An 11924-nucleotide genomic window follows, 5' to 3' on the forward strand; every position below is an offset into this window, starting at 1 on the left:
CTGCGAGGAACAGTGGTCTTAATTGGGACGATTAAGTCCAGGGTGATTGTGTAGGTACATACTGTACTACAAACTAAATGAGGGCACCAAGTGCCTACATAGACTGTTCCTTCTTTCAAAGGTGAACCTAGCATAAGTACAGACATGTGTGCCGAGCGTTTCTAACGCTAATGTGATTGATTTGTAATACAGACTTTTATGACTTGATACTTCGGTATCTTATTAAAGTGGCGTTTAATGGTTTTTCTTTCAGATAAACAAGTTCTGTTTACTATCATACTTATGCTTAAAGTTTTGGGTTATCCTCTTTTATATATATATATATATATATATATATATATATATATATATATATATATATATATATATATATATATATATATATATATATATATATTTGTTGTTAACCTGTCTGTTTATTGTCTGTCAATAAACTTGTTCTTGAGAACCTTGCGTCTCCTTCACCTGTGTCAATTTATTGGTATAATTGAGCATTTAATTCTATGTATCTTATCTGGGATAATTCTGATAGAATTGTTCTGTTAAGCAAGCTATGTTGCATTGGTTTATGTAGTCCCCTAATGGGAGGACTCCGTCCCATAAAGGGACGAGGGCGGTTTTATTAGTTTCTTCCTATGCGGATATAAACCTTTGTCCAATACAAGTATTGTGCGGATTACTGGTCAATATATATTGACGCAGTGGTTCTATACAAACTATGCTTTACTTAATATAGGGCGAGACCGCTATATTAGCTTGCCTGGTATTCATACATAGATATATGTACTCTTCGAGACTTTTCCAGAGTCTAGTAGGACTCTTCCCTGTAGGGGGCAGGAAGCTCTAACATAGTTTATAGTTAGTTGAAAAGATGTATAACGGTAACATCTTAGGTCTCTAGGTCTAGTCGACCGGGAAAAAATTACCTCCGGGGAGTACGGCACGTTCTGAGAATCCACAGATACAGTAATGCTCTGGTCCACTTCCATCAGGACGACATGGCTTGAGCCCAAAAAACGGATTTTGAGCGAAGCGAAAAATCTATTTTTGGGTGAGATGGCCATGTCGTCCTGATGGACCCGCCCTTGCCTTTCTAAGAAAGGGCTGTAGGACCCCTCCCTACATACAGTATCTGTAGCACCTCGTGTACGCTACAAGGAATACAGATGGCGCCAGGATTGGCGCCAGGCACGCATACGAATCGGGGGATAGGGAAGCCTTGGGAGCGGCTCCCCTATTTCTTTCCCGAATTCGTATCTCGCCAATCACCTCCTACGAGACGAAATCTCTGTCCAGGATGTAGATTGCCATGTGGCGTGTCTAGAATACGTCCTCTGATATGTCGCGATATCCCTTTCACGAGGGATACTCGCTCCAGGAGTTAGAATTCTGGTACTTTAAGGTAAATTCTCTGGGAATATCGCCGTAGTTGTAATATACCCTAGGAAGCTACCCTATAGGAACTTCCATCAGGACGACATGGCCATCTCACCCAAAAATAGATTTTTCGCTTCGCTCAAAATCCGTTATATATATATATATATATATATATATATATATATATTGTGTGTATATATACGTATATATATGTATATATATATATATATATATATATATATATATATATATATATATGTATATGTGTACATATATATATGTATATATGTATATATATGTATATATATATATATATATATATATATATATATATATATATATATATATATATATATATATATATATATATATATATATATGTATGTATGTATATACATATATGTAATGTATATATGTATATATATGTAATTTTTATATTTATATATATGTATATGCATATATATATATGTATATATATGTATATATAACTTAGAGAAAACTTATTTAACGGTAATTTTTCAGGATTTTTATGTCTCCCTTTCCGTTACTAAGTATAATTATGAATTTTTTTGACTGATTATTATTCAACCTTTAGTTGTGAACCTCCACTTAATATGTGATGAAACTCTCTCTCCTCTACGTTGTTATGACAACGCAATGATAAATCGGTAGATATATCTATATAATTAGGTCCTTTATGATATCCCAGTTAACCTAAGATGCCTCTGAACTCCCTGTATCACAAGAGTCACATAGGATTAATGAAAAGTAAAAAAACAAAAACAAAAAATGAGGTTTATGAATGATTAAAACTCATATAAGATGAGGAAGACTAATACTTTCTTTACTTCATAAGAAACTAAATAAAAGAAAGCAACGTTAAAGGAGGGAAGGAAGAAACTAACTGTTAAAAGGAACCGGGAAATTATGTTGATTACGTAGTTATGAGAAAAAGATAATTATGTTTTTTAGACATTGTTGATAAAACAAAGTGGCATGGTTACTGGAGATTTAGAATAAGTTACAAATGCAATACATTTTTTACATTAGTAATTTATACATGAATATAGCCTTTTCCTTTTAGTAAATTTTTTAGGAATATATAGATCAATTATAATTGTTTAACAAAGGTTTCTTACTAAGCTTAGAAATTGCTCTGAGATTAGCAGTGTATTAAACTTAAATTATTGTGGAATATAGAATATCTTATAAAAATATAAGATATTGTTTAAAATATTTACTCTTTTACCCAAAAATTCAATTGCATTTTACAATCAATTTGATAAGAAAACTGTTTGAAGCTTAGCGCGAAGCTATGGAAATTATCTGGTAAATTGAAAAAAAAAAAAGTTTATTAATTTGTGTCAGGATATAATTATTCAGTGAACAATGACTCTCGAGGAGACAAATTAGTCATACAGAACTTCCAAACCATTACTATCGCAGAATGTTCTGGAAGGAAATGGTAGTTAATAGCCCGTAGGATACTTTGAGAGAGAGAGAGAGAGAGAGAGAGAGAGAGAGAGAGAGAGAGAGAGAGAGAGATAGAGAGAGAGAGAGAGAGAAATTCTATCTCGTGTAGCTTGGACTATGATCTAAAGGAAAAAATTCGTTATCTGTAATACCCTTCTCAATCTCTTATCTGTGTCCATCTATATGAAATGCTATATAATCCGATATTTTTTTATAATATAAAACCGTAGAGGAGTTAAAGCCCACTTTATATACACATAAAATGTGAGTATTAATATCAATATTAATATTATGAAACACTTGCGTGTTTTCCCGTCTTTGGTTTTAATCCTTGAAAAAATTCTTTGGTATTAGTCAACCAAATACGAGAAGTGATGAAAATACTCTAAAATACCGTAGTGAATGAAGATTAAAATATCGCAGACTGCTGTTAATAAAGTCACATCTCAAAGTTATTTTTTTTTTCATTTTTGATAGATGAAACGAATCTGAGATTATGAATTATCCGACTAGAAACGATTTAAAACGTATACTCCGACATACAGCTCTTTCCCACATATACACTTACATGAAACGTAATTTAAAAACACTTCAATATGAAACTTAATTTAAAAAACACTTCAATATGGAACTTAATTTAAAAGCACTTCAACATGAAACCTAATTTAAAAAAACTTCAACATGAAATAATATTTAGAAACACTTCTATATGAAACCTAATTTGAAAACACTTCAACATGAAACGTAATTTAAAAACACTTCAATATGAAACTTAATTTAAAAACACTTCAACATGAAACGTAATTTAAAAACAATTCAAAATGAAACTTATTTTAAAAACACTTCAACATGAAACGTAATTTAAAAACACTTCAAAATGAAATGTAATTTAAAACATTTCGACACTAAACGTAATTTTAAAAAAGATTTATATGGGTTCTGTTGCAAGAGAGGAAGAATAAGTTATAAAGGTCACAGGCGTGATTGAAAGATGTGGAGGCGATGGAAAATGAACGTAGAGGGAGAGTGATTGATTGATTGGCCACCGAGAAAATGGTTTAAAAAATCTATTGCAGTTTCCCCTTTATGGAGAAAGTTGTTGGGAAAAGAGAATAAAACTTGCAAAGAAAGGCGAGTTTAATCTAGTATGCTCGTATCCGTAACATTACAGTTTATGTAGAATTATTGTATTGGTTATATGTGGCAAAATTATGAACGTTTATTTTTTAAAAAGCTTATATTGGTATCATCAATGTTGTATGTCGTATTTTTCGGGTATCTGAAAGAAAACGCGATAGACACCTAATTTCTGTAGCATGATCAACAACAATGTAATACTAATAATAGTAACTTCTACTTTTCATACTTTTACGAAAATTTAACATTTTGTCACCCATTTTATATATATATATATATATATATATATATATATATATATATATATATATGTATATGTGTGTGTGTGTGTGTGTGTGCGCGCGCGTGTGTGTGTATACACGCGCCCACACACGTATATATATATACACACACACACACACATATATATATATATATATATATATATATATATATATATATATATATATATATACAGAGAGAGAGAGATAGAGAGAGATACAGAGAGAGAGAGAGAGAGAGAGAGAGAGAGAGAGAGAGAGAGAGAGAGAGAGAGAGAGAGAGAGAGAGAGAGATGGATCAATAGTTATTAAATACCATATTATAGTAATAAAAAAATGGTTATTTTAATCCAATACCAAGTCTAGAACCCGATGTTATACAGAAGTAACGGAACACTTCCTTGTGTGTGTATTTGTCCTTAAAGTTACCTCTTTCCATGGACTGAGAATGAATGTCCCCCAAGAGATTTCTTACTGGAAGGAGGAGTTCGAACTTGCCATCAGAATAATACTTTTGTAGTTTGTCCAAGTAATATTTTCTTTCGTTTGTAACCTATTTTATTTTTGTTTTCCCACGTGGGAGTGGTCTGAAGGTAAGGCAATTGGCCTATCCTGTGCCGTCCAGCAACACTTGTCTTGTCTCTCTGACGATAAAATAGCTCTTGCCTTCGTCAGAAGTGGACTTCATATCGGCGGGTCGTTTATTTTGTGGAGCAGAGGGACATACCTAGTCTCCTTTTCCCAGTGTTTCTCCTCTAATTTCCCAAAACTCTCTCTCTCTCTCTCTTTCTCTCTCTCTTAAGGTACCCAGAATTCTAACTCCTGGAGCGAATATCCCTCATGAAAGGGATATCGCGACATATCAGAGGACGTATTCTTGACACGCCACATGGCAATCTGCACCCTAAACAGAGATTACGTATCGAGGGGTCAATTGGCAAGAAACGAAAACGGGAAAGAAAAAGGGGGAGCCGCTCCCAAGGCTCCCTATTCTCCAGTTTCGTAAGCGTGCCTGGCGCCAATCCTGGCGCCATCTGTATTCCTTTTTGCGTAGCTTAACAACTCTGTGTTTTTTCCTGTGTTTCTCGCAAATCTTGGATTTATTCAGCTTTTCATGGCTTCTCCAACTTCGTCGGCCTCTGATAAGTTGAGTACCATTTCTTTTATGTATAAATGTAGGCTCTTGGTAAATTTTTAAGTGATTAATAGGTTTAATCTTTGTTACAAGAGCCGTAGCCTACCGGAGGCGTCATGGACGCTGTCGCTCGCTAGGTATGAGTTTTAGTTAGCCAGAGCGACATTCCCGGTTGTTTTGCTTTAATAAATTTTAGCTATTTAGCGTTACATAGGATTTCCTTTCGTGCTTTAGTATTATTTTGGCGAAGTATTCGCCAACTCTGGCCTACGCTAGGCCATGTAGCCTAGTCGTTTGGTCCTAGTACTTTCTGCATGATTTTGGTTTTCCGAGTGTATTAAAATTTTATTGAAGCTTTAGGCTGTTTTTTATACATTTAAGATTATGTTGAATATTTCCAAGATAGTATACGAGTGAGTTTCGGTGATTTAGGTAATCGATTCTCTTGGTGCCTAGGCTAAGTTGCTTATGGAGCCTTAGTATACTTTCTCATACTCCCCGGTTGCTTTCTTTTCTTCGGAGAAGTTATGCAATCCCTTTCCCTCTGTTTAAGCCTTGGGCTTATCCCTAAGTGGTTTATCTGAATTAACTTTCGATAAAACTATACTGGGGTGTTACTGTACCTTCCTGTTCCAGTAAGTCTGGTTTCAGAGTGGGACAGAACAACAGAGTTTTTATTTTGAGTCTGTGTTCGTCTGGCTTGGGGTAGAGTCTCCCTCGCTGGCCTGACACAGACATAGGAGGCTTAGCCTCCTTAGGTCACTACCGAAGGTTTCTGTACGAGATGATTCCTTCTTTTGTGATCTAGCAGACTAGTCCTTGTTGCTGTTCTCGGTGGGAGGATAAGATTCTTTCCCTGGGAGTAGCAACACCATCCTTGCTTTGGTTCTTTGGGAGCTGGCAAGTATTGCTGGCCTCCCTCCTGGATCTCCCTTAGGCTAAGATGAGTTTCCTTGGCTGCGGGTGATCCTTCACTAAACCAAGGTTGGTAGGACCCTCTTTTGTCCCTTCCCCCTCTATCTCCGTAATGGCCTAGCCATTACAGTACTGTACGTCATTCTACATCTGGACCTAGGATAGGTTAGGATGTGGAATTGACTCAGTCCTTTGCCGGCCGGCAGAGTCTGCCGGCCGGCAAGGGTCTTCTGCTTGAGTGCTGCCTGGACCTCCCTTGGTCCCTCATCCATGCCTGCCTGTGAGTCAGACGGCATTGGTCAGGAAGCCTGAATTAGATTCTCCCCTTCCTTATATGCACTCTTCCGGACTGCCGGGCTTGGAGGTTGTTTACGCTCTTATCCCGGCATCCATTCTGTTTTCTTCTAGTGCTGTACCCGACCCGGCTGCCGGCCTATGAGGCCGGCAGCCGGCAGTCGTAGTCCTCTGGTTCTTTTGCTGCTGGCTGGCATCGGTTGTGTACCTTTGCCGGCCGGCTAATGTCAGCCCTTGTCTGCCGGTCGCCAAGAGTGTGGCCGGCAGCAGGGTGCTACCTTGTGTAGCCGATATGGGCTGTTGCCGGCCGGCAGTTACTGCCGGCCGGCACATGCATTTGAACCAGCGTTCTGCCGCCTTATAGCTGTTTAGTATACTTTAAAGCTAGTTATGGTGTGTGCCGGCCGTCACTTCTATACTGTACCAGTATTCTTCAGTATAACATATACTGTAAGAGGAAAACTATAGTATAAGTTTTGGTACAGCACTGTGTGTTCTAACACTTTTGTGTTGTCTTGCACAGCCCTTTGCTGTTGCCTTACAGATAAGAAAGTGAGTTCTTTCTTGTCTATTATCCAGGATTTTAAAATCATTGCTTAGGTGTGAGCTACACCTGTTTCCTCTGGAAACTTTTCATTGGTTATTCTAGAAGAGATTAACCATACGATTTTATTATCTGGAAGGCTGCAACAATTGGTTGTGAAGGAAACAAGTGTGTGTCTTTCCTTTCTGAATTGTTATGCTAAACTATGCATATCCAGTGATACATAGTTCACTTGATACTCATGGAAATTTCTTCTCTTTACAGGAGGACCCTCCGAAGTGCGGAAGTGTTTTCTGCAACGTCCGCAGTAAGAACCTCTGCGGACATGAGTTTTGTAGGAGGCACGCAGCATGCGCTGTCTCCAAGGATGATCTCCAGTATTGGGACCCTCAGGTATGTACCGTGTGCACTAACCTGATTACTGAGGCCTTTGATTCCCCTATGACGGCGGAATCAAGGGATATAGCAAGGGAGAAGCTTCGTACCTGGGTAAGGGGCTTCCAGAAGAACACCTCTGGACCTTATCTTCCAAGTGAGAAGATGAGAGCGTATCTTTTCCCTAGGGCATCAGCTGATGCAGTGATTCCCCAGCCTCAAGAGGAGATCCCCCAAGTTCAGATCCAGGTGGATGCTGAAGTCGCGGTCGCTATGCAAGACATCCAGTTGGATGACAGGATGTCTGACGTGGACGAGCGTCTGGAGGAAGACCTCCTGGCAGAAGCCCAGGATGAAGTTCAAGCCCCAGACGTTGTAGAGGAAGAGGTCAACGAGATGTCGGCTACTCCGGTTCAGATCCCGGAGCCTATTCCCTCAACATCGGCCGCTCTCCCAGTAGAGCTGGGACAGGCCCTCTCCTCCATTGTTGGAATGATCCAACAAATGCAGAAGGAGAATCAGGAGAAGGCGGCTGCAATGGAACTGCAGATGCAGAGACTTGCAGCATCACATGGGCCCCAGAAAAGGCTCAATGTGAAAGACCTTCCCTTGTGCTCAGATGCTAACCCATGGAGGTATGCTGAGCACATGCCGATGACGGCTGGAAAGATCGTCATCTCGGATAAGTTGGGCTCAGTTCCCCTAGAGGAGGTGGAATTTTGGCCCAGCAAGGGGTCATATCCGGACTGTTATGTCCGGCTGAGGAAGGAACCAGCTTCAAAGGAGGAGACAGAGCCGAAGGAGGTCATAGTGATGGACCATGCTAAGGCCTAAGCTTTGCTTTCATCCTCGATGAAAGGGAGGGGCTTCTCGAAGTCCAAGGTAGCTGCATTGAGTAAGAAGCTCCCTTCCTTTGTGTCCTCTCCTGCTAGAGCCTTCCCCTTTTTACAGAAAGGGTTTGCGGCTGTTCTAAAAGCAGTCGAGGCCGGCAAGCCTAGCCCCTCCCTGGAGGAGTGTAAACCCTTGTCGCTGGCCCTGCCTATGGACCACAAAGTTGGGAAGTTGGAGGCTGATATTGCCGGACGTCAGTTCGGCGAGGACCTCCCTAAGCTGTCTGACTTTCTTTTGCGGAGAGAGCTCGAGACAAAAGAAAGACTTGCTGCCTCAATGTCTCTTCAGACTACTCTTGAGACGATGGCAAGTGACCCCAAGGTCCATGAAATGTTCATGGTAGTGGCCAAGACTCATCTGGCCACAGTGACGAAGGATCTTTATGGCTTCGTCAATGCGAGGAGAGCTTGTAGGGAGTTCGTGTTCACCTCGGCTACGGTGAGGCACGAGCCAAGGAAACTAATCTCCTCCAACATTTGGGGCAAAGACCTTTTCCCTACCGAATTGGTCAAAGAAGTTGTTAATAAGGCCGCCTCGGAGAATAGAAACCTTCTCCAGAAGTGGGGCCTGGCTATCAAAAGAAAGTCTTCCCCGGATGAGGGTCCTCAACCAAAGAGGAAGACTATGAGGACTAGGCTACCGTCTCGGCCAGCCAAGCCTCTTAGACAGCAACAGCAACTGCAATTGCCATTGCCTTCAGTGCCCCAGATGGTGTCACAAACCCCGACCACATTCCAGTGGGTACCCCAGGCTGTGTCGACACAGTCCACGGCATTCACCCCAACGTTCGAAGGGCAGTCTATTTCCTTTCGAGCAAAGCCTAGAGGAGCAGCCAGAGGCTCGTCTAGGCGCCCCACAAGGGAAGGGGATTCAGGGGTGGTCACGGTCAGGGAGGCAAGACCTCAGGACGGCAGTCCAAGTGAGATGATGCCGGTAGGAGGGAGACTTCAGAATTTTCGGGATCGGTGGACCTTCAATCCCTGCCTACTCAAGAACGGACTGGGCTGGAGCTGGTACAGCACTCCACCCCCGTGCCCTCGGTTTTTCCAACACTCCACCCCCGTTCTGGAGGAGTACGTTCAAGAACTGTTGGAGAAATAAGTGATCCGAAGGGTGAAGTCCATCAAATTCCAAGGGAGGCTGTTTTGTGTTCCCAAGAAAGACTCGGAAAAGCTCAGAGTCATTCTGGACTTGTCGCCACTCAACAAGTTCATAGTGAATTGCAAATTCAAGATGCTAACACTGCAACACATAAGGACCTTACTGCCCAATTGGGCATATTCCGTCTCTATAGACTTGTCAGACACCTATTGGCACGTTCCAATCAACCGTTGACTCTCCCCCTACCTAGGGTTCAGGCTACAACGAAGACTATACGCCTTCAGAGCCATGCCATTCGGGCTAAATATAGCCCCAAGGATTTTCACGAAGCTTGCGAGCGTAGCTCTCAAACAATTACGCCTAAAGGGAATTCAGGTAGTAGCCTACCTGGACGACTGGCTGGTGTGGGCAGCATCCGAGACAGAATGCTTGCAAGCTTCCAGTCGAGTGATCCAGTTCCTAGAGTATCTAGGCTTCAAGATCAACAGAAAAAAGTCTCGACTTTCTCCATCTCAAAAGTTCCAGTGGCTGGGAATCCACTGGGACCTAATGTCACACCGTTTCTCCATCCCGGCGAAGAAAAGGAAGGAGATAGCGGGTTCTGTCAAGAGACTTCTAGATTCCGAAAGGATATCAAGACGCGAACAGGAGAGGGTACTGGGCTCTCTCCAGTTTGCTACGGTGACAGACCCAGTGCTAAGAGCACAGCTAAAGGATGCAACCGGAGTTTGGAGAAGTTATGCATCAAACGCGCGAAGAGATCTGAGAAGACCAGTTCCGCTTCGGCTACGTACTCTTCTCAGGCCTTGGTCCCAAGCCAGACATCTAAAGAAGTCGGTTCTTCTTCAGCCACCTCCCCCGTCGATGACGATTCACTCAGATGCCTCGAAGGAGGGATGGGGAGGTCACTCTCATCGGAAAAAAGTCCAGGGGACTTGGTCCAAGCTATTCAAGACCTTTCACATAAACTTTCTAGAAGCTATGGCAGTGCTCCTTACCTTAAAGAAAGTCTCCCCGCGTCACTCGATCCACATAAGGTTGGTGATGGACAGCGAGGTAGTTGTGAGATGCTTGAATCGACAAGGATCGAGGTCACCACCTCTCAACCAGGTGATGTTGGCCATCTTCCGATTAGCGGAAAAGAAGAAGTGGTACCTGTCGGCAGTTCACCTTCAAGGAGTCCGCAATGTGACAGCGGACGCTCTATTCAGGTTCACACCGATAGAGTCGGAATGGTCCTTAGACGCAGGATCATTCTCCTTCATTCTGAATCAAGTCCCAGAACTGCAGATAGACCTCTTTGCGACGAAAGACAACAAGAAGTTGCCCCTGTACGTGTCCCCGTACGAGGACCCCTTAGCGGAAGCAGTGGACGCGATGTCCCTCGACTGGAACAGATGGTCCAGGATTTATCTGTTCCCTCCTCACAACCTTCTGTTGAGGGTCCTCAACAAACTGAGATCCTTCAAGGGGGTAGCGGCAATAGTGGCCCACAAGTGGCCGAACAGCATGTGGTTCCCCCTGGCATTGGAACTACGGCTGAAGTTTGTACCGCTACCAGATCCAGTTCTGACCCAGCGAGTCCAGAAGTCGACTGTCTGCGCTTCATTACAGAAAACACGGACCCTGCAGCTCATGATTTTCTCTCCCTAGCGGTGAGAAAGCGTTTCGGGATTTCGAAAGCCAGCATAGACTTCCTAGAGGAATATAAGTGCAAATCTACTAGAAGGCAATATGAGTCATCTTGGAGAAAATGGGTGGTCTTTGTCAAGGCGAAGAATCCGCAGGAGATCTCGACAGACTTCTGCTTATCTTTCTTCATCCACCTCCATGGTCAAGGGTTGGGAGCTAACACGATTTCGGCGTGTAAGTCTGCTTTGACAAGACCCATTCTATATGCCTTCCAGGTCGACCTAGGTAACGAGATCTTTAATAAAGTTCCGAAAGCCTGCGCTAGGCTCAGACCTTCAGCACCTCCAAAGCCCATTTCATGGTTTTTAGACAAAGTTCTTCATTTCGCTTCTCTCTGTTGAGCAATGAGGAGTGTGCGTTAAAGGATTTGACACAAAAAGTTATTTTCCTATTTGCACTCGCGTCCGGGGCCAGGGTTAGTGAGATTGTAGCCCTCTCGAGAGAGGCAGGTCGTGTTCAGTTCCTGGATGGGGGAGAACTGAACCTGTTTCCGGATCTTACGTTTCTCGCCAAGAATGAGTTACCCACCAACAGGTGGGGTCCCTGGAGAATCTGCCCTCTGAAAGAAGATGCATCTCTATGTCCAGTAGAATGCCTAAAGGTCTATCTTCATAGAACTTCAGACTTCAAGGGTGGTCAACTATTCGGGGGAGAAACATTAGGCTCAAATTTATCTCTGAATCAACTCAGAGCGAAAATCACATATTTTATTCGCAGAGCGGATCCTGAC

Source organism: Palaemon carinicauda, chromosome 20 (genome assembly GCF_036898095.1).
Source record: "Palaemon carinicauda isolate YSFRI2023 chromosome 20, ASM3689809v2, whole genome shotgun sequence".
Classification (NCBI taxonomy): domain Eukaryota; kingdom Metazoa; phylum Arthropoda; class Malacostraca; order Decapoda; family Palaemonidae; genus Palaemon; species Palaemon carinicauda.